The sequence below is a fragment of the Cebus imitator genome, unplaced genomic scaffold (genome assembly GCF_001604975.1).
Source record: "Cebus imitator isolate Cc_AM_T3 unplaced genomic scaffold, Cebus_imitator-1.0 Scaffold88, whole genome shotgun sequence".
Taxonomy (NCBI): Eukaryota; Metazoa; Chordata; class Mammalia; order Primates; family Cebidae; genus Cebus; species Cebus imitator.
Genome location: NW_016107403.1, coordinates 4,140,683 through 4,168,582, shown reverse-complemented (window position 1 = coordinate 4,168,582; position 27,900 = coordinate 4,140,683). Strand labels below are relative to the sequence as shown.

The 27,900-nt window shown below is 35.5% G+C and overlaps 1 long non-coding RNA gene across 1 annotated transcript in view; it reads right to left on the bottom strand.

The window, feature by feature from the left end:
* The window catches only part of LOC119472184, a 61,477-nt gene extending 37,688 nt beyond the window's left edge, over positions 1–23,789 (bottom strand). Inside the window, exon 1 of the long non-coding RNA XR_005201298.1 lies at positions 23,689–23,789. This is a non-coding gene — a long non-coding RNA (uncharacterized LOC119472184). The remainder of the gene's footprint in view (positions 1–23,688) is intronic.
* Between the last annotated feature and the right edge of the window lie 4,111 nt (positions 23,790–27,900).

Here is a 27,900-nt window from a genome sequence, read left to right as displayed (position 1 = left end):
CTTCTTCAAGGCTGAAAAATGGTGGAATACAGGAAGGAAAGATAAGTTACTATAAGGGTGAAGACCTTCCCTAAGTAGGACATGACTCTAATTTGACTGAAGAGATTAACATGTTTAAAGAAAGAATGTATTAACCACTAGACTTAGAAAACAAAAAGAAACGAGGTAAACAGGGATTGTATCCAAATAGGTGCTGCTTAACATAAAGAGACATTCCTGGTCCAAGCACTTAAGCTTTGCTATTCCCAGACAAGGAATACGCTTTCTGTGACCATAACATACACCTCATTATCTTAGCCTGAGGCAATTAAATATCCAAATTATATATTTAACTCGTGAGACACTAACTTCAAGGTCAAAAAGCAACCTCCTGCTAAGTTCAATTCTCTTGTTGAATGTCTGTTAGAAATGTCTTGTCTTGCTCTGCCCTTTATGGTAGTCACTAGCCATAGGTTGTGAGATATTGGTGATGGTGGTAGTCAGTGATCAGTGGAGAGATGGCAATTGGAGAGAGACAGAGGGGCAGCAGGATAGTGAGACAGCAAGAAGCTTGACAGTGGGAAGATGAGACAGTGAGAGGCAGAGATTCGCAAGAGACAGCAAGGTATCAATCAAAAGCTGCAGTTATAACCCTGAGTCTGTATCAATCAAGAGCTGTTAACACTACAGAGCTGTACCACTAGCCAAAGTCTCTTTTATATATATATATATATATATATATATATATATATATGTTCTTGGGTACATGTAAAGAACATGCAGGATCGTTGCATAGGTACATACATGGCAATGTGGTTTGTTGCCTCCACCCACACCACCTGTATCTGGTATTTCTCCCCATGTTATCCCTCCCTAACTCCCTACCTGCCACTGTCCCTCCCTTAGTCCCTCACCACGGACCTCAGTGTGTGATGCTCCCCTCCCTGTGTGCATGTGTTCTCATTGTTCAACACCTGCCTATGAGTGAGAACATGTAGTACTTGATTCTCTGTTCCTGTGTCAGTTTGCTGAGAATGATGGTTTCCAGGTTCATCCATGTCCCTACAAAGGACATGAACTCATCGTTTTTTATGGCTGCATAATATTCTATGGTGTGTATGTGCCACATTTTCTCTGTCCAGTCTATCATCGATGAGCATTTGGGTTGGTTCCAAGTCTTTGCTATTGTAAACAGTGCCGCAATGAACATATATGTGCATCCTTCACAATGGGCTGTGGAGCTGAGGGAATTGGCAAGTGGCCATAGTGCATGTGAGACCAGATACTCCTACTAGGAGGCCAGCAAGTCATCTGTCTCTGCATTACCCATGGTGTGGCAGCCGAGCCCACCCAAGCTGAGGAAACCTGGAGAGACTTTCACCTGGGTTCCACATGGAAGATCAGTCAATGCCATTTGGGCTCCTATAGATGGGCGAGTGTCCTCTCTGACTGTCACCCACCTCTATGGACCACCCTCCTGCCCCCAGCAACCCACCAACCAATATTGGTTAAGCTAGGGAATAAAAGCCATTAGCTAAGTAGTAGTTAAAAGTCCATTGTCATTTGAGTGCCCCAAAACATGTTCTTGTTACCCCTTTCCCAGGTCCTTTCTCCATTGATTCCATTTTATTGCTTTGTCAGCCATGTTATTTTTCTGTTCTAAAGTGAATGTTTTGTGTGAAGTCTTTTTTTTTTTTTTTTGACTCCCTGGGAAATTGTTTAAAGTAGGACAATTGATTGTGAGAGGTCCCCCATTGTGTGGACTCATGGAGGCCAGAGTCATGTTGCTCTGTGGCTCCAACCAGGCCTTTGGGGTTCACTGTGAGATACCTCCCTGATGCTCCAGGGATTTTGGCATTTGGTTAGTACCCAGATTCTCCAGGGTTTCTGGCATTTGGTATGGGGACCCGACTTGGCTGATGCTTGGGTACTCCAGGTGTTTGGCCTTTGGTATTGTTGGCCAGCCCTTGGATGCTCCGGGGTTTCCAGCATTGGCTTTTCTTTTAGGATTGTGGGTTGGAGGCCCACCCTGGAGGAATCTTGGTTTGCCTTTCTTTTTTCTCTGCCCTAACGTTATCCTTTCTATAACAGCATTTTCTTTTCTTATTATCATTTCACTTATTTTTTTTTAATTGCTTAATAAAAAGACTTGCTTAATAAAAATACTTCTTTTGTTATATTTCTTTCACTGGCAAATGCTTATAATCCACTTTCATAACACCTTGATATCTATACTTACACTTTCTCTGCAGGAAGTGAGAAAGTGAAAAGGAAAATAGCAAGGGCCTACTTATGTTCCCTCTTGCTAAACTTAGAAAAACTTCCGTGTCCTGTAAAAATCCTTGTTAGTCATGGGGACAATGATGAACAATCAGAGGAATCGTGCTGGGGTATCTTTTAGGCTATTGGAGCAAATTCAAATTTGGCTTAAAGAAAAATAAAGTTTCTTTATATTGCAACATTGTGTTTAATCTCAATTAGAAAACCAACAGATTTAGTTTAACATGGTTCTATAAGTTATAATCATATTTCACAATTGGACTTATTCTGTAAAAAAGAAAGAAAATGGAAAGAAATCCTTTATGTACAGGATTTTATGGTCTTTTACTGGTTTATGTTGTTTTCAGGCACTGGAAGCTGCACCTAAGGGATACCCTCCTAGTTACTCCCCTTAGAAGGCCTATGCCCTCCCCAGAGTCTCTTCAGTCATCCAATTCTGGGTAGGGGAGTCCAACCAGTTTTCTAATGAAGGATCTTACTTCAAGGTCATCAGGCATCTCCTCTCCCTTATCCAACTAGCCCCAGCCCAAAATAGAACCCACTGCCCAAGAAAGTAAGCCTAACCAGTACCACCAGGAATGAGGCCCCATATCAGCCCCTAAAGTCAACCCTGTCAAATGTAGGAAAGAGCTGATGGAAATGGGGGAACACTTAAAGTACATGTGTCATTTTTATGTCTAATCTGGCTTCATACAAGAAAATTTTGGCTAGTTTTCAGAGAATACAGAAAAATGTATGGAGGAGTTTGTTAATCTAACTATGTTCTTTTATTTAACTTGTCATAACTTACAAATATTGTCATCTGCTTCTGTGCTGTGAGAAAAAAAGAAGAGGAAAAAGTGTGTGGTTAAGCCAGTCAATTATGACAAGGTTAGGGATATAGCTCAGGGAAAAGTCATTCAGTAGAGGCATTCAGGAAATATGCTAATACAGACTCAGACTAACCCAGAAGGGCAAACTCTCTTGGTAAACATTTTAATACTTAATCTGCATCTAACATCAGAAGGAAGCTACAAAAAGCAGCAGTGGTACCTCAATCTCCTATAAGTCAAATCTAAGCATGATATTTAAAGTGTGCAGCAATAGGGACAGGGAAAAAGGGCAGATAAGACAAACAAATAGCCAAAAACTACAAATATTAGCCGATAGTTTAAGCCCCATGGCCCCTTAGGATTACCCATTTTGAGAAAGTATTGTGGGATAAGTGAGGTACCCATAAGAGGCCTTAACTTGCCAGCCCCATGGGCCAGAATCAGTAGGCCTACTGCTATAAGCCAGAGGGCTACTGACAATGAGAATATCTTAACTGTCCCTAGTGAGAGACAAAAAAAGCACCCCATCAGTTCTAGAGTTAGCCATCTTCATTAGCCCAGAGAGCTCCCTTGCTCAATTAAGTTTACTGGGGTCTCTGACTGTTGATATGATAAACAGCTTTCCATAGTAGAAGAAAAGTGGCCACTTGAGTATTTTTGTTCAGTGGCAGCACTGCTGGGTGAGTTCTGCAGTGGCTCAGGAACTCCAAAATATCCCCTTGAGAAGCACAGTTCACTCCCTCCCTCCTTATTTGATGTTATAGGATCCCCTTCTCTGTCTCATTCTGTTTTCGATACCTACTGGGACAAACATGATTTGGCCAGGTAGATGAATCTCAATTTTGTAAATAACTTGAATTCAGTTGTCATATATAGGGAGTTTTATTTGATTTGTTTATTTAGGTGTATATGCAGGTATTGTGATGTGTGTTATGTCTAGCAGGTTATTGAATGGCTTTTAAATAAATTAGCACTCATAAGTTGAACAAGACTAAACTTACTAGTTTGAAGAGAATGTTGTGTCTTCTAAAATTTAACTTTAAGATTTTTACCTATATAAATCACTAATGTTCACGGGCTTTAAAATGGTTAAAATGGCTTTAAATGGTGACTGGATTTGCATAGTATCTTGCTTTTCGTAGGCTGTCTAGGTCAAACTGAAAAAAATTAAATACATGTGAATGGAATACATGTAAACAGTGAGCTTTTTGTATGATAAAAATCTTAACATTATAAAATGGTTCACAGCTATAGAATACCGATATCTGGTGGGCAGTTCAGGAATTCTTGCTTCTAAGGTATATATAAAATGTGCCAAGGAAGGTGTATTTCTTATTGGAATAAAAAAACTTATGTCTCATTCATAAGTTATTAAAAGGGAGGTTCAAAATATGAGAGAACCAGTGAATAGAAGAGATGTAAAGAAAGTTATGAATAGAAAATATAGTTTTCTGCAAGGAAGGATATGAAGAAAGAGTAATTTTGTATGAAAAAGGATCTTATATGGAAAATTCTTTCCTAAAATTTAATTGATTATTTAAGAAACCAGTAGTATAAGACAAATCAAAACTTTTAAGCATGTTATAGATGGTCAGTGTAAGTCATAATAAGGTTCATTAGAAGGATTTATGAAAGAAATTTTACGTGTGATTAAGCTAACTATAATAAAGTATAAAAGGAGAATACACTAATACATGTGTTCAATTCACCATTCAGAGAATCTGAATTAGTTCTTTATATTCAAGAAAAATAATATTAATACTGAATTAAGTACACTACTGCTGAGTGAGTAACTGGGGTCAGTAGCCCATTGGATGAGAAGCAGTCATGAAGAATCACATGTCTTGCATCACCCCACATGCTTCTTTTTCTCCCCCACCCATTATTCATGCAATGAACTTGCTATGAAAGAGCTAAGGTTGGCATTTACTGACAATTTTTTGGAAAGCAGGAACATTATTGAAGGATTCATGGAAGAAATGGAGCTTGAAAGCAGTCATTTTCTTCATTTAACATAGGAATTAATTCATTGCTGTCTTTTTCACAGCAAACAGAGTTAAATAAGACATGCATGGCGGACAATGCCCTAGACTGCAAGATCAGCTTATTAACTTTAATAAACTGGATGGGACACCAGTTTATTAAGGGTACCCCTCCTAGTTTATTAAGATTAATAAGCTGATCTTGATTATTGTTTTTGTTTTTTGTTTCCAACAAAGAGCAATTTTGACAAATTTCTAAATATCACCAGTTTATAAGGGCATCCCATCCAGCTTATTAAGGTTGATAAGCTGATTTTGCAGTCTAAGTGTTTAGTTTTTCCTATGGGTAACAGCCAGCTAGTTTTTGTTCACATTCCTTCAATGATAGCAGGGGCATGGACAATTGAAGAGTAACATCAAAAGGTTTTTCTGGTAGAAGTGCTAACTTTCAGGAAATGCATGGATGCAGAAAGGCATAAGACATATTCAAGAAATAACAAGTTTCTGACTCTGAGAAGGATAACAGAGTTCATGTAAGAGAGTTAAAGGAGATAAAGGTGTAGAAATAAAATCAGACAACCTAAGGTGAGAAAAATTTCTGAAAGAGCATCAAATTCAAATCCCTGTCCTATGCAGATATTAATTCTGACTCTTCTATGTTTTTAGTATCCTGAAGTAGGGGTCATTCTGATTTGGCTTGAAGGCTTTCAGGGAAAGACTATAACTACTCCAGTGGAATCATGGTTTTTGTTTGGTTTGTTTTTAAGCAGAATTTCTATTTCTTATTTTCAATTACTTGGCAGTAGATAGTAAACACAAAGTTAAGGTGTTCAAACTGGGATGCCATTTTTTTCCGAAGGCTATGCCTTAAGAAAAAGAGCAGAAACATGGAAGAGGTAAGGAGAAACTAGAAATGTATATAATATTTGAATAATAGGGAATAGCAAAAATGTAGGAATTAAATATTAATCCAAAGTGGCAAGTCTGGCTTAACAAAAGCAGTTTGAATTATATAAAAATGATGACATATTATATTTTCAAATGGTTGGATTTAAACTTCAAATGGGTATAAAGGGAATATACAAGAAATCAAATGTCACCCTACCTTTGGTCCATTGCAACCAAACCCACAGAAAGCCTAGCTAAATCAGACTACAGGTTGAGAACATTGGGGAAGTTTTATTAGTGAATTTTGTAATGTTTTCATTGCTATTATTCATTTCTTTATGTGCCTTTGACAATGAAACTAGTACTTCCTAAATATTTATTAAATATGTAGTAGCTTTACTAAAGAAAGGAAGGATTAAATAGAAAAAGAAAGGAGATCAATAAGGAAGGAAGAATGGAAGAAGGAAGAAAGAAAAAAAAGGAATGAAGGAAAGAAGGGAGGGAGGAAGTAGGCGGGGGGAAAGGAAGGAAGATGGGTGTGTTTCCTTAAAATCATGAACAAAAGCATAGAATAAGAAAGCAGTTGGTCCTCAGCTATCATAACACATAGTGGTGTCATTGTCAGGACCTACATTCATCACAAGGCCTTAAGAAAATGACAAATTATTTTAGTTTCCAAAGAAGTCAAGAGCAATTTTAATAGACAAATTTCTAGACCTCACTATATTCTATTGTTGTAACTGAATACAGGCATAACAAGGCTTGTGTTGTATTAGAAGGCTTGTAGAGAAATCCATTTTCTCCAGGATTATCTTTTTTTAGAATGATTATAATGTTTTGATATATGATTTATTTTTATAGTTGTTGGTATAGATAGAGTTTGGGATAGAAATATATATCCAAATGATAAAAAAATCTTCATTTTAACTTTTTTAGATTTCTAGATTTTACTTTCTGGATATAAATACAAACTGATGGCCGGGCATGGTGGCTCTAGCCTGTAATCCCAGCACTTTAGGAGGCCGAGGAGGGCAGATCACAAGGTCAAGAGATTAAGACCATCCTGGCCAACATGGTGAAACCCCGTCTCTACTAAAAATACAAAAAAAATTAGCTGGGCGTGGTGGTGCGTGCCTGTAGTCCCAGCTAGCTGGGAGGCTGAGGCAGGAGAATTGCTTGAACTGGGGAGGCCGAGGTTGCAGTGAGCCAAGATCACACCACTGCACTCCAGCCTGGTGCCTGTGCAGAGGCTCTGTCTCAAAAGCAAACAAACAAACAAACAAACAAACAAAACAAAAAAAACTGTTTAGACAAAAATGCATTTAATTATTTTCTTATCTTGCCACCCTATTTTTCCTCTGAGAGTTATATCCCAAAGGTTAAAAATTACATTTTGACTTATTTAGATTTCACTTTCTGAAAAAATAAACTGGTTGAATAGGAATGTATTTTTAATTATCCCTTCTTGATAGTTCACCTTTGCCTCAACTGGACACATTTCAGAAATTCTCACCCTTGCCTCAACTGGACACATTTCAAAAACTGGTGGAACAGGTGAAATATTATGGTTCTAATGGTATCTGGGATGTTTTAGCTGTTGCTTAAAAAAGAAAAAATCTAAGAACTGTCTTTGCCAAAATTATTTGTTGTTACGTGTTACATGCTTAAATTCAATTATGGTGAAATAAAATATTACACAAAGAACAGAATATATCTGTTCTCATATGTCTTTTTTTTCTATTCATGGAGCTTAGAGTAAGCTCTTGGACAATAATAGTGCTCTTACAATCTGATGGTTTAGGAATAATAGCTCTACATAATTCCAAAACCTGCAGAGCAAAGTTCTGAATATAAGATGAATTAACAGCTGATTTATGAATTAACAGCCTCTTCTTGCCCAAGTCAGTGGTAGGTTATGTTTACAGAAACCAATGGTTCTTTTTCAGTCATTGTTCTCCTCAACACCTCTCTAGCTCTTGGAATGTATGATCGTCTCTTACTCCTCTTCCTAAATTCTGGGATCACTGATGTGTTTTCCATGATACCTCATTATGGGCTTGCTCTCTTCTGGTCATATGATTAGCTTGTTCTTCAATTCTTTTTTAGCTCCACTTTTATCACCCAGTCCTTAAATATTAGAAAACTGCTTTTACTACCAGTATATCTCCTCTGAGAGTTATATCCCAAAGATAAAAACTATATTTTGACTTCTTTAGATTTCACTTTCTGAATATAAACACAAACAGTTTGGATAAAAACACATTTAATTATCCTTTCTTGATAGTTCACCCTTGCCTCAACTGGACACATTTCACAAAAGGGTAGAACAGGTGAAATAACATAGTTCTTAAAAACTGCCACCAAGTTAAGTTTTACACTTTAATTCATGATCTCATGAATTATACTTTGAAACTAAGAGAGTAAAATCTTTCCAACCTATTTAAATATTTCTTGCATAGCCCTTCCCTTCAGAAGCAATTATTGTATCAGTGCATCTTGAAATTAGTTCGGATTCTCTTGGTGAGTTATATGTATTCTTTAACAGAGCAACAATGACATTTCACAATCTATAACAGATTTCTATGCCTGTTATTCGAAACCAGATGTTAAACACTTCTCCGGATGGTTTTAACCACCATGATTAAGTCTAACATCAAAGTACCCCTACAGAGGAACAGTCTGAGACTGGGAAGAAAAGTATCTTTTTTCACCAAGCTGTACCTGCTAAGATGAAATCTATACCAGTAGAGTTCCATATAATTTCATTCTTGATCTTGTATTGCAGTTGTGGATTTTCTCTTTCTCTATCAACATGTCCCTCAAAGCACAAGAGAGTGTGTGTATCTTCAGGGAGAGCCAGAGAAGAGTGTGAAGCAGCCCAGCACAAGCAAGTGTCTTTGAAGTCACTAATTTTATTTTAAAATTTCCTGGGAAGTTTAGTTTCTATTCTATAATGTATCTCCGTTTTCTAAAAATAAATAGAGTATGTTCAGTTATTCAGCTTTGAGTGAAGTTGAGTATACAGACAAAATGTTGTGTTTATACTAGGACAGTGTCATATGCCCTTAGAGATAAGGGCACACAACTGGAAAGCCAGGTTGATAGCACTCCACTGAAGAAGGGCAGTATTAAAAAAAATCACTGTGAGAAGTCCTCAAAACAACTATTATAAACAGACCTGTTATCTATGAATGACTCTGAGTCCTACAGATCTCTCTAGTGAAATAAACTTTGTTTTGCGTTTTTCATAGGGATTAATTCTAAGCAAGATGATATGAACATTTAAAAATTTCTTTCTTTGCTAGATAAATGTATTCCTTCTAGATCATCATAAACAAAATGAGTGAAGTTAGTGTATTTCATGATCCCATGGATTCTTACCTTGAAATTAATCTTCTGCAACTATTCTTGCTAAGAACTACATGTCAAAGACTATCAGCTGGCTGGGTGTGGTGGCTCATGCCTGTAATCCCAGCACTTTGGGAGGCGAAGGCAGGCAGATCATGAGGTCAGGAGCTCAAGACCAGCCTGACCAACATGGTGAAACCTCGTCTCTACAAAAATATAAAAATTAGCCGGGCATGGTGGTATGCACCTGTAATCCCAGCTACTCAAGAGGCTGAGGCAAAAGAATCACTTGAACCTGAGACTCCATCACAAAAGAAAAAAAAAAAAAAGACTATCAGCTTTACCATTACATTCTAAGCTAAGCAATAGAATGTCAGTTACTTGATATCAAGAATCCAAGCCTTTATTCATTTTACTTCTCGTTGTGCCCTATAATCTAAAAAAAATGTTTATTTTGTTAAATATTTCAATATCATGGAATAAATGTTAAGTTTTTAAGAAAGGATCTAGTAAACGTGCAATATTCTACACATTTTGGCATCAAGATACTATCATTATTTCTACTTAAAATAAAAATAGAAAATATAAACATAGAGAAATCTTACTATAATAATTCCTTAAGCTAGGTCTTTAGTGCGTAGTTTTCTTATTTAAAATGCTTTGTTAAAATAGAAATTAAGGCAAATAATTAAAGGCTTGTTTTTCATTTAAACAAAATTTACATAAAAGTAAAATGCAAGCATCTTAAAACTACAATTCAGTAATGTTGGTAAAGAGATACACCCATGTAACAAATAAACACCTTATTAAAATGAAAACTCTTTATTTTTTCCCAATATTTTATCATAAAAATTTATAGATATTAAGAAAATTGAAATTTAGAGTGGATATTTACATACTCACCTCCTAGATTAAACCCTTAAAATTTTACTATTTTTGCTTTTTCACACGTATATTCATTTGACCATCCTTCAATGCATCTCTTAATCTAATATTTTAATGCATTTGAAGTGATTTTTCTGATATATTTCAAAAGAAGTGTCAGACATCAGTATACTTTTTCCTAAACAATTCCTCATGCATTTTATAAACTAGAATTCAAAATTTGCTTAAGATTTTGTTGTTTTGCATGTGAAATTTACATATGGTGAAACACATAGATCTTAAGAGTACATTCACTGAGTTTTGATAAATACATACAAAAACCTGTATAATCCCAACTCCATCAACACACAGAGCATTCACATCTTTTCAGAGGGTTTCTTCATACCTTCTTCAGTCAATCCAAATCCTAATGCCCCTGAAAAAGTTAATATCTTGATTTTGTCTGGCATTGTTTATATTGCCTATTTATTGTATAATTCCATATAATTATTCTCTTTAGGGCAAAACTTCTAACTGTAATAGGTTTGAGATTTAGGCATGGTATTCTGTGTATTAGTGGTTTGTTCTTCTTTATTGCTGAGTTAGATTATATTTAATAGTATATCAATGCAATTCACCTATGGATGGACTTCTGCATATTCTATTTTGGATTTGAAAATAAAGCTGCTTTGAATATTGTTATACAATATTTTTTGAGAACATATATTATAATTTTGGGGGGTAAACACCTAGGTAAAATTTCTGGGTTACAAAGTTAGTGCCTGTGCCTTTTTAATTTTTATACAAAATTTGAAAGAATTCCCAGAACATTTTGCAATATATTATCATTTGGCACTACATTCATCAGCAAGGCATGAGAGTAAGAGATTTATTGTTTCATATCCTTGCCAACATTTGTTGGTGTTAATATTAATTCATTTTAGTCATTCTGTTTTGCATATGTATCATTATGTTTTTAACTTACATTTACTTGATGACTAAATGAAGTTGGATACTTTTCACATCTTGCCCATCACTTGTACATCTTCTCAAGTGAAGTGCATGTTCAAATATTTTGTGCATTTTTACTGGATTATTTGTCATTTTAATACTGAGTTATAGGAGTAATCTGTATATTGTAAATAGTGGTTCTTCGTCAGAGAGATATTTTTCAAATATTTTTCTCAGTTGTGGCTTATGTATTCCTTTATTAACAGTATATCTTGGTTAGCAAAGGCTTTAAATTTTACTCAAACCTAGTTTTCTATTTTCTTTTGCTTAACTTAGTCCTTCCCACATACCATGCATAAAAAGTAACTAAAAATAAATCAAATATCTCAATGTAAGAATGAAAATTCTAAAATTGCTTGGAGAAAAATTAGGAAATTTTCATGGTCCTGGGTTAGGCTAAAAGTTCTTAAATATGCTACCAAATACATAATCCATTAAAATAATGATAAATGGGATTTTGTCAAATTTTAAATGTTCTACTCCTTGAAAACACTATTAAGTGAACAAAAATATAAACTACTTCTTAGGAGAAATTTGTAAATAGTGTATCTCATAAAGAATTTACATCTGAATATGAAACAAACTCAAAACTAAATAAAGAAACGACCTAATTTTTTAAATGGACAAAAGTTTTGAATAGACATTTTACTAAACAATATATATGAAAGATTAATAAACACATCAAAATGTGATCAATTAATTTGCAATTAATATCAAAATTTAAGACCACTCCATACCTGCTAGAAAGGTTTTTGTTGTTGTTGTTGTTGTTGAGATGGAGTTCACTCTTGTCACCTAGGCTGGAGTGCAATGGCACCATCTTGGTTCACTGCAACCTCCACCTCCCAGGTTCAAGCCATTCTCCTGTCTCAGCCTCCTGTTCAAGCCATTCTCCTGTCTGATCCCTCCTGAGTTGGGGTCACATGTGCCCACCACCAAGCCCAGCTAATTTTTGTATTTTTAATAGAGACAGGGTTTCACCATGTTGGTCAGGCTTGTCTCAAACTCCTGACCTCAGGTGATCTACCCACCTCGGCCTCCTAAAGTGCTGGGAAAATGTAGCAATACCAAGTTATGCAAAGGTGTAGAAAAATTAGAACCCTTATACATTGCCAGTTAGAGTGTAAAATAGTGCAAGTAATTTTAAAAAAATGACTATTTATTATAAATTAAACATTCACCTGCCACAAGAAACATTTATTCTAATCCATCATTTCTATCCAAATAAATGAAAGCAGATGTTCATAGAAATATTTGTATTCAAACATTTATAACAGTTTTATGTATTTTTGTTAGCCAAAGTCTGGAAACAACTCAAATGTTCATCAAGTGAAAGAATAAACAAAATGTAGGATATCCATATAATGTAACACTATTCAGCAATGAAAAGGAACAAACTGTTGATCATGCTGCCATACAGATGGACCTCAAATTTCTTATGCTAAGTGAAAATGGCCAGACGTAAAATGCTACATTTTATGTAATTCCATTTACATGGTATTAGTAGCAAAGGCAACAATACAAACACACAAAGAACATTAGTGGTCACTTGGGTCTCGTGGTGGATACAGAGTCTACCTATAAAGGTTCAAGAAGGAATTTTGGGTGTCACCAGAATTTCATAGCTTTGGCTGTGATAACAGTTGCACAATTCTTTCAGTAAAAGTCATCACGTTATAAAATTACAGTGGCTAAATTTTATGATACATAAAAGATACCTCATAGAGTTGCTTAAAAAGTTAGAAGAAAACAAGAGTATAGATAAGAAGTTTACCACCGAAGTTCATATAATATTTGACCCCTCTATTCCAGGGTTCTCAAACTTCTATTAATTTATCCTTTTAAGTGTGAGTCCCTCAGTGGAGAAAGATGGTAGAAGCCTTTTTTTGTTTCCCATTGTGTGGAATACAAAAAAAAAAGTAAGAATTCCAACTATATAATTCTCAACAGAGATTAGAAAACAAGAAACAAAAGGCAATCTTGGTGTTGGGAAAACTGGCTAGCAATGTGCAGAAAGCAGAAACTGGACCCCTATCTGTCCCCTTACACTAAAATTAACTCCAGATGAATTAAAGCCTTAAACATAAGACTTAACACCATAAAAGCCCTAGAAGAAAATCTAGGCAAAACCATTCAGGACATAAGCACAGGGAAGGACTTCATGGCTAAAAAACAAAAAGCAATGGCAACAAAAGCCAAAATAGACAAATGGTATCTAATTGAACTCCAGACCTTCTGCACAACAAAAGAAACAATCATTTGAGTGACTTGGCAACCAACAGAATGGGAAAAAATTTTTGCAATCTACCCATCTGACAAGGGCTGATATCCAGAATCTACAAAGAACTAAAACAGATTTACAAGAAAAAAACCAACAAGCCCATTCAAAAGTGGACGAAAGATATGAACAGATGCTTTACAAAAGAAGGCATATATGGGGCCAACAAACATAGAAAAAATGCTCATCATCACTGGTCATTAGAGAAATGCAAATCAAAACTACAGTGAGATATCATCCGGTTAGAATGGCGATCATTAAAAAATCCGGAGACAACAGATGCTGGAGAGGATGTGGAGAAATAGGAACACTTTTACACTGCTGGTGGGAGTGTAAATTAGTTCAACCATTGTGGAAGACAGTGTGGTAATTTCTCAAAGACCTAGACATAGAAATTCCATTTGACCCAGCAATCCCATTACTGGGTATATATCCAAAGGATTATAAATCATTGTACTGTAAGGACCCATGCACACGAATGTTCATTGCAGCACTGTTTACAATAGCAAAAACTTGGAACCAACCCAAATGCTCATCGATAATAGACTGGACAGGGAAAATGTGGCACATATACACCATGGAATACTATGCAGCCATAAAAAACAATGAGTTCGTTTCCTTTGTAGGGACATGGGTGAACCTGGAAACCATCATTCTCAGCAAACTGAAACCAGAGCAGAAAATCAAACACTGCATGTTCTCACTCATAGGTGGGTGTTGAAAAATGAGAACACATGGACACACGTAGGGGAGCATCACACACTGGGGTCTGTGCTGGGGGGACTAGGGGTGGGACAGCGGGGGGTGGGTGTTCAGGAGGGATAACATGGGGAGAAATGCCAGATATAGGTGATGGGGAGGAAGGCAGCAAACCACATTGTCATGTGTGTACCTAAGCAACAATCTTGCATGTTCTTCACATGTACCCCAAAACCTAAAACGCAATAAAATATATTTTTAAAAAGTCATTTTCTTGTAGATATGGTAGCCATTATTTCAACCATAAATTTCATTATTATAGAAAAGCAGATCCCTTGATATGCTCTTACTCGAATAGTATGAATTTCTAATAATTTCAACTCTATCATTATGTATAAACCTTTAACTGTCCTGCTATGACCATTATCACCAGAGTACTTCCTTCTCTTTTAAGAAATTAGCCAATCAAATTTATTATCAAATTTATACACATAGATTTACTCTATAACTAAAGCTGCCAAAAAAATGTGTAGCTGAAAGATTGTGTAGAGAGTTCCCATAATACTTTATATCTTTAATTATTTTATAGCTGATATTTTGATATCTGTTTTCCTAAAAGTACATATTAGAAAATTATTGATCAGTAATTGAGAATTAGATAATCAGCCAAAATATTTATGAACAAATTAATATATTAATATTTTTTAAAGTGTACATTAAACAAGTTAGCATTCAGGTTGATATTTTTAGTTATTATATAATCTTTGTCAGTAATAAGTTTGTTACTTTCTCAAGTAACAAGTAGAATAGTCTTTCTCCTCAAGTTTTAACTTGAGGAATACACAGATCTATCCTATTTTAATAGAAAACAAAATAATCATCCCTAGAACTTGTGTGTATAATACTTATTTACCAGTAACAAAATCATAAAGTTATATGTTTGTTGAGGATTTTCAAGCAATTAAAATATATATTGCTCACTTTTCTGTAGTGCTTAGTGCAAACATGATATATCACCTAGTCTCGTCTTCAAAATTCTTCACAGTTATACATGTATTTGACATTTTTTTTCATTTCTCAATGTATACAGATAGTATTTGCCTTGGGAAAAGTTATTATATAGTTAGACATTCATGGATCAAGGCTTTGTCAAGGGACCATTTTATTTCTTTCAGGCTTTAAGTTGGAACTCTGAAATTATTATAAAATTTCCTTCTGTGTCTGTTTTAAGCTGATACTTTAATCTTTCCAAGTTACACGTATTTAGATAGTTCTAAAATGGATTCCATATATTTGTTGATTGAATTGGCTAAGTTTCTGAGAAAAAAAGTTAGTATTTTAAAACTACAGTTCATTGAAAGATATTAGAAAAATATTACATAAAGACAAACTTATGAATATTCAAAATTATACAAACTTTAAAAAAAATCATATAGAAAATATCTAAGATTGAGTGTTATAGACAATGAGTTTAAAACTTATTTGAACTAATTAGACCCATATATGTTTTGTTCCATGGAACAGAGCCTTCAATTACCTCAAAATGCCACCTCAAAATCACATGGATTATGTCTTCCATATTATCAAAAATATTGTTTTAATGGTGAGAAACCCAAAGTTTTCCCACTAAGATCAGAAACAAGGAAAAGATGTCCCTTCTCACCACTCATTTTTTTTACACCATACTAGAGGCCTTAGCTAATGTAATGATAGAAAAAAAAGAAAACAAAAAGAAATGGATATGGGTTGGAAAGGAAAAAATAGAAGACATAATTACCTCTGTAGAAACTCTGAAATAATCTACAAAAATGTTTTCAACTTATATGCAATTATGGCCAAATTGCTAGATACAAGATTAATATATGGAAGTTAGTCAGTTTCCTACATAGCAAAATGAACAAGTTCTTGTATTAGGCAGTGAGTTTCTAGATACAATATCAACATCATGATTCAAGAAAATAATAAACTAGACTTCATTAAAATTAAAAACGTCTGTACTACAAGAGACATTTTCAAGAGCACGAAAAGACAATCAATATAATGGGAGAAAATATTTGCAACAGTCATATCTGACAAAAGACTGTTATCTAAAATATGCAAATAACTATTAAAAATTAGCAACTGGAAAGCAGACAAACTGATTTTAAAATGAACACAAGACCTTAACAGACACCTCACCATAGAGATATATCAAATAAGCATATGGGAGAACACTCCATATCTTATGTCATCAGCAAAATGCGAAGTATAGCAACAGTAACATACCACTGCACACCTTTTAAAGTGGCCAAAATTTACAACACTGGTAAAACGAAGTGATGAGAGGATGTAGAACCACAGAAGCTCTCATTCATTGCTGGTGGGAATGCAAACTGGTATAGCCACTTTGGGAGACAGTTTGAAGATTACTTACAAAAGTAAATGTATTCTTACCATATGACCCAGCAATTTCACTCCACAATATTTACCAGGAGGAGCTGAAAAATTATGCATGGACTCATGTCCATGCAAAAATATGCATAAGGATACTTATAGAAGTTTTATTTATAATTGCCAAAAGTTGGAAGCAACCAAGCTGTCCTTTAGTAGGAGAATGGATAAATTGCAGTACATCCAGACAATAGAATATTACTTAGCTTTAAAAGGAAATTAGCAATCAAGCCATAAAGAAACATGGAGGAAACTCAAATACATATTACTGAGTACTACATACATGCATACTATTAACTGAAAAAAATACATAATGTATGATTTCAACTAGATAATATTCTGGAAAGGGCAAAACAATGGAGAGTAAAATTATCAGTGCTTATTAGACACTGGGTAAAGGGAGAAATGAATAGACATAATGTAAAGGATTTGGGAAGCAATGAAATAACTGAATGATACTACACTTGTGGGTACATGTCATTGTAAATTTGTCTAAACCTACCAAATATACAATACTGAGAGTAAACCATAATGCAAACTATGGACTCTGGGTGATAATGATGTGTCATCTGTAATAAATGTACCACTCTGGTCGGAGAAGTTGATAATGAGATAAGCTATGCATTTAGGGATTAGGTGGTATAGGCACATGTATCTCAGAACTTAAAGTAAAATTAAAAAAAAATCTCTGCCCCTTTCATTCAATTTTACTATGAACCTACAACTAAAAAATGAAAGCTTATTAAAAATAAGAAAACCAAAAACATTTGTGTGTTGGAGGAAATTAGGAACCACATTATTCATAAAAATTATATAATACAAAATTTATGCCTATGAAAGTTCAGACTAGATCATGTTCTAGAGGCATTTACTCAAGACTAATTTCTATTACAGTCTGTCTATTGTTCCAGTATGCAAAGGATATCCTTCTGCCTGAGAACAATTGCAGCTTCTGCTAAATTTGTTCAATAATTCTGACTTTTATTGAATATTACAGTGTCATATGAATTAAAATTTGAATACACCAATAAATAATTTGTACCAGTTAATTAAGTCATTAGAAATAATGTTACTTGAACATTCTCACATAATGGTCCCTGATATAATCTTCATCCAGCACAATATTTTAATCTTTAATCTTATCAAATGAAAAACATATGATTGTGTTTTGTAATTTGGAAACCATCAATACCCAATGTATTTGGAAACCTTACATAAATTATTGATACATGCAGCTATTTGAATTGATTTCAACCGAATTGTGCCTAGTGAAAAACTATCCAACCACAAAAGGTTATTATACTGTATTATTTATCTTATACAACATTCTTGAAATAACAAAATTCTACAGATAGAAAAATTATTAGTAGTTAGCCAGTGGACCAAGATGGGAGAAGTAGGCAGAAGAGGGGCTTCTAAAAGATACCACAAGGAATTACTGTGGTGATGTAACTGTTCTGTATATTAACTGTGATAGCAGTTACACAAATGTGCACGTGTGCTAAAATTACATGGAAATAAATATACAAATGTCCACAAATGAGGGCATATAAAATAGTTAAAATATGAATTCATTTAGTGAATTGTATCATTGTCAATTTTCTGGTTGTAATATGATATCATAGCTATGCAAGATGCTAGCATAGAGGGAAACTGTGGGAAAGTTACTAAAGATATATTATTTTTTACAGCTACATGTGAATCTACAATTATCTCAAAATAAATCATTTATTTAAAAAAAGTTGATCATATAAGTGCAGGTATAATTCTAGGTAGCCTTTTGTGTCACAAATCTATTTGCCATCCTTATGACAATAAACTGTTTAGTAAGCCTTGTAATCATGTAAGGCAAGTCTTCCAGCATTGTTTTTCTCTCTTTCATTGTATTATTCTAGACCTTTGGATTCACTGTGTAAATTTCAGAACCAGTTTGTCAACTCTTTTTTTAAAAGGATCACCCAATTTTGATTGGAGATTGAATTGTATTTTAAAATCACCTAAGGATAATTGGCATTTAATTGAACCATCCTTGCATCCCAGGGATAAAAATCTACTTGATCACAGTGGATTCGCTTTGATGTGCTGCTGGATTTTGTTTGCTAGTATTTTGTTCATGATATTTGCATCTAAATTCATCAAGGATATTGTCCTGAAGTTCTTTTGTTATGTCTCTGTCAGGTTTCAGTGGCAGAATGATGCTGACCTCACAGAATGAGTTAGAAAGGAGTCCCTCCTCCTCAATTCTTTAGAATAGTTTCATAGGAATCATACCAGCTCTTCTTTATACATTGGGTAAAATTTGGCTGTGAATCCATCTGGTCCTGGGCTTTTTCTGATAGGTAGGTTTCTAATTCAATTTCAGAACTCACAACTGGTCTGTTTAGGGATTAATTTTTTCCTGATTCAATCATAAAAGGCTGTATGCTTCCAGGAATTTATCCATTTCCTCTAGATTTTCCAGTTTGTGTGTAAATTCCCTCAGTATTTTCTTGTCTGAACAGTATTTTATTTCTCCTTTGCTTATGAAGCTTAGTTTGGCTGGATATGAAATTACCGGTTTGAAATTTTTTCTTTAATAATGCGGAATATAGGACTGCCATCTCTTCTGGCTTGTAAGGTTTCTGATTAAAGGTTGGTTGTTCGTCTAACGGGGGTTTCTTTTTAGGTCACTTTTCCCTGCTCTCTTGCTGACTTTAAAATTATTTCTTTCATTTTGACATTGAAGAATCTGATGTCTATATGTATTGAAGATAGCTGTCTTATATAGTGCCTCACAGTAATTCCCTGCATTTCCTAAATTTGAAGTTAATTTCTCTAGTGAGGTTGGGAAATTTTTTATAGATCATATACTCAAATAAGTTTTCCAAGTTGTTGCTTCCTCTCCCTGTCTTTCAGGAATGCCAATGAGTGGTACTTTTGGTCTTTTTACATAGTCTCATATTTCTTGGAAGTTGCTAATTCTTTATTTTTTTCCCTTATTTTTGTCTGACTGAATTATTTCAGGGAGCCACTGTTTGAGTGCTGACACTCTTTCCTCACCTTGGTTGATTCTGCTGTTAATTATACAATNCTCACTTGATTTGCAGAACTGGTCTTTGATTCTTTTTTTAGCTTTGTCTATTCTGCTATTAATACTTACAGTTATAGTATGAAATTCTTATAAAGAGGTTTTCAACCCTATCAGATCAGTTTGGTTTTTTCTTAAAATGGCCATTTTATCTTTCATCTCCTTTATCATTGTATTGTATTCCTTAGATTTCTTAGGTTCCTTGAATTGAGTTTTAACTTTCTTCTGGATGACAATGATCTTTCCTCCTACTCATATTCTGAATTCTATTTCTGTAATTTTGGCCATTTTAGCCTGGTTAAGAACCATTTCTGGGGAACTACTGGGTTTTCTGGAGACAAGAAGATACTGTGGCTTTTTGAGTTGCCAGAATTCTTGTGCTGGTTCTTTCTCATCTGTGTGGGCATATGTTTCTTCAATCTTTAAAGTTGTGCTTTGGACAGAATTTTGTTTTTTTGATTTTTGTTTTTATCTTTGTTGATACTCTTGGAAGTTTGATTGTGGTATACGAGGGGTTCAGTCAACTGGGTTTATTATAGGAAAATTTTAGAGGGTCAAAGCTCAGCTCATCACTCCTAGTCTGCATGCTCTAACTCTAGGGGACTGATACAGGGTCCTCATCTTTGTTCTCTGGCTCCTCAAGCTTAGTAACCTGCTGCACTGGAGGGGCCGAGGTGTTCCTTGTCCACTGGCCATAACATTCCAATGGGTAGTGTGGGCCAAAACATTTCATCAGGAGGTTAGCAGCAGGATTTGTGATTGCTCATGCATGCCAACAGCCATGGCAGCATGATGAGGTGCACATGCATTGGTTGGATTAGGGTACTGGTGATAGTGGGGCTGTGGCATTTCTGCACATGCTTGCACTGGCAGCAGGTTGCAGGTGGGGATGAGGTTGCAGTGTCCATGCTCATACTTATGCTCGTGGCAGTGGCTGGGGCTGCCAACCTCTTATGCTCATACTTATGCTCGTGGTAGGCTGGGGCTGCCAACCTCTAAGCAGGTGTTTACATCATTAATAGTGATGGTGTATGGGTGGGCGGGTAGGCTTGCTTGCATCCATGTGCATGTTCATGGCACTGATGTTGGCAGCACTAGGGGTAAGGGCAATTGCTGACTATGCACATGTTTGCAGTGATAGTTATGGCAGCACAGGAGAGGGTCGAGTTGCTGGCATCAATGCACATGTTTGTGCTAGCAGTGGTGTCAGCATGAGGGATGGGCAGGGCTGTAGACATTCATTCTGGTAGTGGCAGCACAGCTGTGTGTCCACACCTTAGCGTGGGGGAGCAATGGTGGGTTGCACTCATGCTGGCAGCAGCAACAGGTTGTACATGCACATGCATGCAAATAGGGGAAGGTAGGCAAGGTCCATTTGTATGTGCTTTCCCGCAAAGTGGTGAGGAGTGGATCTGGGTAAATCCATGCTAGAAAAGTGGCACAGGGGAGGCTGCAGTGGGGGTAGGGTGCAGGTGGGTTGGTGCATGTTAAGTTGGGGCTTCTCTGCTGGAGCTGTGAAATCAGAAGCAGTCTGTCAGTGAAGGACCTATGATGAGAGACCTTGTGAAGCACCCTGGGTGGGTATCTGATATACTCCAGCAGACACTGCCAAGCAGGGACCCCAGGAGAGCTCCACAGACAAGGGTGTGTCTCATAGGCATGACTGTCCTGCTGTGTCCAGGTCCAACAGCTTCCCTGTGGCCAAAGTCTACTAGAGGAAGCATGGTGAGCCTTGGGGGATGGGTGTCCCTGGTCATGCTCCACTGCAGACATTCAGGCACAAAACTCTCTAGGCTCTACACAAAACCCTCTGGGCTCCACACAACCTGGAGTCCTGCTCCTACCACTTCTCTGAGCAGCTCTTTGTCACGCTCAAGTGTCACTGGGGGTTATGGGGTTCCTGCTATCCAGATTCTGGAAGTCTGCGTTGGGAGCAAGCTGCTCTTCACATGGTCAACTCATGCCTTCCCCAGGAGTCGCTGGTGGGCAGAAAAAAGCCCTGGTACTTGGTAGCCCCATGCAGGGTTCCCAGCTTTTCCCCTTTTCAGTCCAACATTTGTGTCCTCACTTCATTCACTCTCAATGTTTCCCTCCAAAAATATGCTCAGACTGTGCCAGTCTTTCCAATGTCCTGGTCTCTTGGTGGCAGACATTCCTCTTGGTTGCATCTAGTTGGCTATCTTGGCTTAGAGTCACTTATATGTTTTAGTATATATGTTTATATAAGGATTACATGTGGCATATGTTTATATCATGTTTAATTATATAAGTGATATAAATACATGATGTTTTGTTTATTCAACCATAAAAATAAATGAAGTACTGAGAAATGTCACAACATGAATGAATGTTGAAATCATGTTAAGTGAAAGAGGTCAGTCACAAGAGGTCACATAATATGTGACTCCATTTCTATGAAATGTTCAGATTAGGTATATCTATAAAGACAAAAAACAAGATTGTTGCTACCAGGAGTTAAGGCGGGGAGTAATGGGAGCAACTGCTTAGTGGGTACAAGTTTTCTTTTAGGGAGATGAAAATGTTTCAGAATTAGATATAGGTGATAGTTGTACAACATTATGAATGTGATGCAGGACAAGTGAGCCCCCAAATTTGGATCTTAGCCCAAGAGGGCTCTTGGCTTTGCCAAGGAAAAAATTCAAGGGTGAGCTGGTGGTGTTAGGCAGCTATCTCTTATTGACTAGTACCTCTTCTTGAGGAGCAGGATTAACTCACAGGTTGTGCTCCCAGAACAATTTGCAGGCTCTTGGCAACTGCATGTACACTCATGTAAACCCGCTTTCAGTTACATGCAGGTTAAAGGGCTGGCCAATTCAAAATGAGGAGTGGATTATTTAGAATTTTCTACAAAAGGGGCAGTAACTTTGGGGTGGTTGCCATAGCATTCATAAATTGTCATGGTGCTGGTGGGAGTGTCTTATGCCAATGAGAAATGAGGGCAGCTAGAGATCACTTTTGTCACCATCTGCTGGTTACTGCCAGTTTCTTCACTTTATACTGTCTGAATCAAATATTGTTTTGGTAAGCAGGGTTATCACCAGAACAAATCCTGCCAGTTTCCCTACCTCAAATGCACTAAATGCCACTGAACTGTTCACTTTAAAATGGTTACTTGTATGTTATGTAAACACCTTCTAATAATCAGTATCAAAATTTAAAATGTAAAAGGAAGAAAGAAAGATAACCTTTATCCTATATGCCAAAGATTATAGATAAGATGTCAGTCACTTCAGGCTCTGATGCCTTTTGTGATCTCAGGAACTATACTGCTCCTCAAATGGAGCTTTTATTTTTGCTTTTCCTCTTACCTAGAAAGCCCTTTGTATGGTTTATTGATTGGTTCATTACCTACTCTTCCTTCAAGTCTAAGCTGTTATCTCTGTAGGAACTCTAGTCTGAACACCAGGCTGAAATAATTGCTCTAGTTCTAAAATTCCACATTATTTTGTAGAAATTTCAATAGTGGTTGTACTTACAATATATTGAAATTATCTGTTTGCACTCTTGTCTCCTCAAAATGTTCTTAGGTATTTGAAGGCACAAATTGGGTTTTAGTGACTTTTACCAAGTATTAACAGCACTTACAATATAACCTGGTGTCTTAGCTCAGGCTGCTATAACAGACTACCGAAGACTCTGTGGCTTAAAATATCACTATTTACTTCTAACAGTTTTAGAGGTTGGAATTCCAAGATCAAGGTGTTAGCAGGATTGGATTATTGGCAACGCCCCTTCTCCTTGATTACAAAACACATTTTCTTGCTATGCCTTTACATGGCAGAAAGAGAGCTAGCTAACTCTCAGGTGCATCTTAAAAGGGCAGTAATCCCATCATGATGTTTCCGCTCTGATGTTCTAATTATACTTCCCAAAAGCCTGCTCTTCTAATACCATCACACTGGGATTAAAGGTTTGGAGAAACACAAACATTCTGCACATTTTACTTGGGGAAGGGGAGGGGAGAGAGAGAGAGAGAAAGAGAGAGAGAGAGAGAGAGAGAAATCAGAAAAAGCCAATTTAAGTACTGACCTACTGGGTAGCAGTTCCAGGCAAGGCAGAGACTGAAAATTTTGACTTTGAAAGCAAATATAGAAGCAGGTTCTGGTTTGAACTAAGTATTCTCTCAGCACTGCAATGGCAATAACTATTATTATATCTGATAAGAACTCTGAGTATCATTGAACAATATACATTAGAGACAAAACTGTACAGGAAAAGGAAGCATGGGTCGAGATGTTTAGCCAGGATTTTTACTGAACTATTTCAGTATAATTTATAATTGGAATCCAGTACCATTTCTCTGACTCTGGTATTTTTTTGTGGGGGGAGGGGGGTTGCTTTGTGTCTTTGTTATGGTTTAGTCATTGTTTATTCCTTTATTTTTCCTTGGTCCTCTAATGAAAAATAAAATTCAAACTTATCTTAACCACTAGTCTACAACAAATTAACTCCCCCAAACAGGATAAATATACATGATAAAAATGGTTTGTGTCATGTATTTTGTACGTATAGCCTTATTTTCTCCTCTTAATAGTTAATTATGTTAGGATTATATTCAATTTATGTGCCTATGTCCTGAGGCTCAGTGAAATATAAAATTTTTTCCAAGGCTATCATTAAAACTTAAGTGGGTTTTTTTCCTTTTTCACAAGATTTAATAGTAATGCACACTCAGAAGCTCAGGAAGAGCTGAGGACTCACAGAGAATAGGAAACCCAGAAAGGATTGAGAAGTGGCCACATGAGAATGTTAATCTTTCATCTTTTTGACTTATTAAAATAGTTATGAATTGATAACTTCAATTAGAAAGAAAACTAGTAATTTTGTAACAATAACATGGTCTCAGGAATTGGAAAAAGTATGTAATTAAATGCCATTTACTAGTTAACGTATTCTGAACACCTTGTCTGTAAATATATTTCCTCATTTTCAAATGGGGATAATAGTTGTAGTATTGTGATGTTACTAGGATTAAATGAGGCAATATAAGTGAAAATTTCTCTAACATATTAGTGTTCAGTAATTGTAATTCCATTTTCTAGTGTAGCACAGGATTTCATTTTTGCTTAGAATAATGCTAAAAGATTAATGTTTAGGATATTTTTTGAATTCTGTTCAAAGCCTTTCATTATACCTAGAATCAACCTAAGAATGGAAATGAATTTATAACTTGTGTTTGAGAGGACTGAAAACCCCAGTGACCTCTTCCACGTAAGATAGGCAAGAAGTAATTTTAATTCAATTCAGAGTAAGTAATGAATTCAATTTGTTAAAATTGATTATATTCTTCAAAAAAGTTAGATACAAATAAAATGAATCTAATAGGTAATGTGCTTTTATATAAGCAACATTTTTTTTACTCACCTGAATCTCATATCAGAAATGTTACAAATCATTTGAACAAAGGGAGCTAGGACAAATTACAATAGTCCCCTAGATTGGTGGTGAGGCATATGTTCCAAGACTACCAGTAGATGCCTGAAACTGCAGATAATACTAAATTATACATATACATTACACAAATCTATATACATAAATATATTATGTTTTTTCCTATACATACATATTTATGATAACATTTAGCTTATAAATTAGGTCCATTAAGAAATTAACAATAATTAATCATAGAAAAATTATAACAAGCTATAATAATACTTATGTGAAGGTAGTCTCTCCCCTTTCGCAAAATTTGTATTGCATTGTATCAGCTATTTTTGGATGGCAGTTCACCATGGGTAACTGAAACCACTGAAATTGAAATTGAAACTGTGCATAAGGCAGAACTATTGTACTTTTATTTTCAAGTACAGTTTGTGTATGTGTATACTTTGTTTTTACAACTAACATCTTAATTTACATGGTCCCAAATTATGTGTTTGTATGTTTCTATTTGGCTGAATACATTTGGTATATTCCATACAGTGGTAAAGATAACTTATTCACTCTCAGGTGTGTGTGTGTGTGTGTGTATAAATATGTGTTGTGCATATATGTATACATATATGTTAATGTATATGTGTGTGTGTGTGTGTGTGTATGTGTGTGTATAGTGTGGAGTTTCAAGTTAGCAGGCCTGCCTATGAGATGTTAAGCAATTTACTTAACCTTTCTAAACCACATTTTTTTCTTATCTAATAAATATAATAATTATAATAACATCAAGAAGCCTGAACAACACAGTGAAACTCTGTCTCTCCAAAACTTAAAAATAAAGTTAGCTGGGCATGGTGATCCATGCCTGTAGTCCCACCTCCTCAGGAGGATCAAGCAGCACTTGAGCCCATGAGGTCAAGGCTATGTTGAGTTACGCTCATGCCACTGAATTCCAGCCTGGACAACAGAGTGAGACCTTGTCTCAAAACAAACAAACAAAAAACAAAACAAAGCAAAACAAATAACTCTAGAATGGAGGGTATCTATGGGAATTAGATAAAATAATTGAAGAAAAAATCAATATATACTTTGAAAAATATTTCTGTAACTATGCAACCATTCATTATTATTGTTCTCTTTTAATATGCTGCTGCCATGGAAATTTTCTTTTTCTAGCGATGAAGCTCATTTATGACATTCAGTTTAGAAACCCTTGTATTGCTCCTATTCTTTTCACATGTGAGAACTCCCAACATTATACAACCAAAGTCAACATGGTTAATCATTTTCCTTTGCCACTAAACCAAATACATAAAGCCTTGTTTTCTTCCTCCTATATTTTCTTTCTTAGAAAGTGAGATTATTGGCCATCTCATAGATGGATAAGCTGCCTATCTTCTCTATAGAAGGGAAAACCCACCAATAACAATGACTGTGATGGGTACTGGGATATGGCCACAATGGAGAGAATATCTTTGTGTTTTGATTCCTGTTCCTGCTTTATTAAAATTACTAATGCTGGCTGAGAGTTATATATGTGTTAGCAACTGTGCTAAGCACTTTCCACTATTTAATTCACTTAAGCCTTATAACAGCCCTATGAAATATTTATTATTTCCTTATTGCCATTGTAAAGATAAGGAAAGTGATGCTTTATGAGTTTGAGGACCTACAAGTACTAAATTCAGAACCAGGATTTAATTAGAGTTTTTATACCCTTTACCACTATGTTAGCAAATAGGAAAACAAAGTTCAAATGAGGAAGAAGCCAAACCTCCAGCCATTGGTTCAAACTGACCCAGATGCCACATGATATCACAGAGTTTGTTAGAGATTGGTACAGTATCTGAAACATCATCTGAAACATCTTCTGGTTGCATTCTGTGATCCACTGAGCTCTTTCCCCTAATACTTAGATTTTTTAAAAAAAGCAAATAAACCAGTGAACTTTTTTTACCCTATTTTTCCCAACTTATTGTCTAATATTCTCTGAGGTAGACCTTCTGTTAGTTTTGAACAAAATATCAAAAGCAAAGACATATTACATACTGTGCTGTGAAATGTTAATAAATGTGTTCAAAGTCACTGGCAAAATTTTGGCTGAAGAAAAGAAGTACATCATAAATAACATGATTTCAAGTATGTTACTATAGCCCAAAAATGATGGAGTCAAATCAGTTCACTTCGCTTTGTGTGGGGACCATCTGCCTTTTCTATTGTAAAGAGTACTAGGCATTTGCTTCCAAGAAATTTAAAAATAACTGATCGTCTGAACTTCAATTTCTTCAAAAGGAGAAGAAAAACAATCCAGTTTACAAAAATTGACATGGTGTTAAAAATATATATTTGAAGAACATGTTTTAAAAGCAGAGGCAATTCCTACCTTTTGGCGGTGCTCTTTGGTGAACATTTAAAGTGAAATACTTGCTATTTGCCAAGCAAGTCAGCCTCTGGCAGTGTGGCCAGTAACTTTAGGTTAACTAACTTTTTCCAAGTAAAATTTACTATTAGAATCTTTTAAAAAGGAGGAGGTAGAATAATAGTAAAAATAAAATAATTGAAAACTCTCCTCTACTAATACTTTCTCTCGTCTCTCTCATCTTATGCATTCAGCAAATTAATTCATGACTCACAGTTAAAAATGTCTACTTTTTATGAATATCTATATGCAATCTAGAGGCAGATCATGTGGTTAGTTTAAAAATCAATATACTCAAGCTTTGTTTTGTTTCTTATTTTGGGAATAAGATGTAGATATGAGAAAAAAATGAAAAGAAGTATCAAACGGCATAATAAAGTATTATATTTTTACTTCTATTCCACTTGTTGCTTTTTAAAAGACTGCAATGTTCTCCCATCACTACAGGG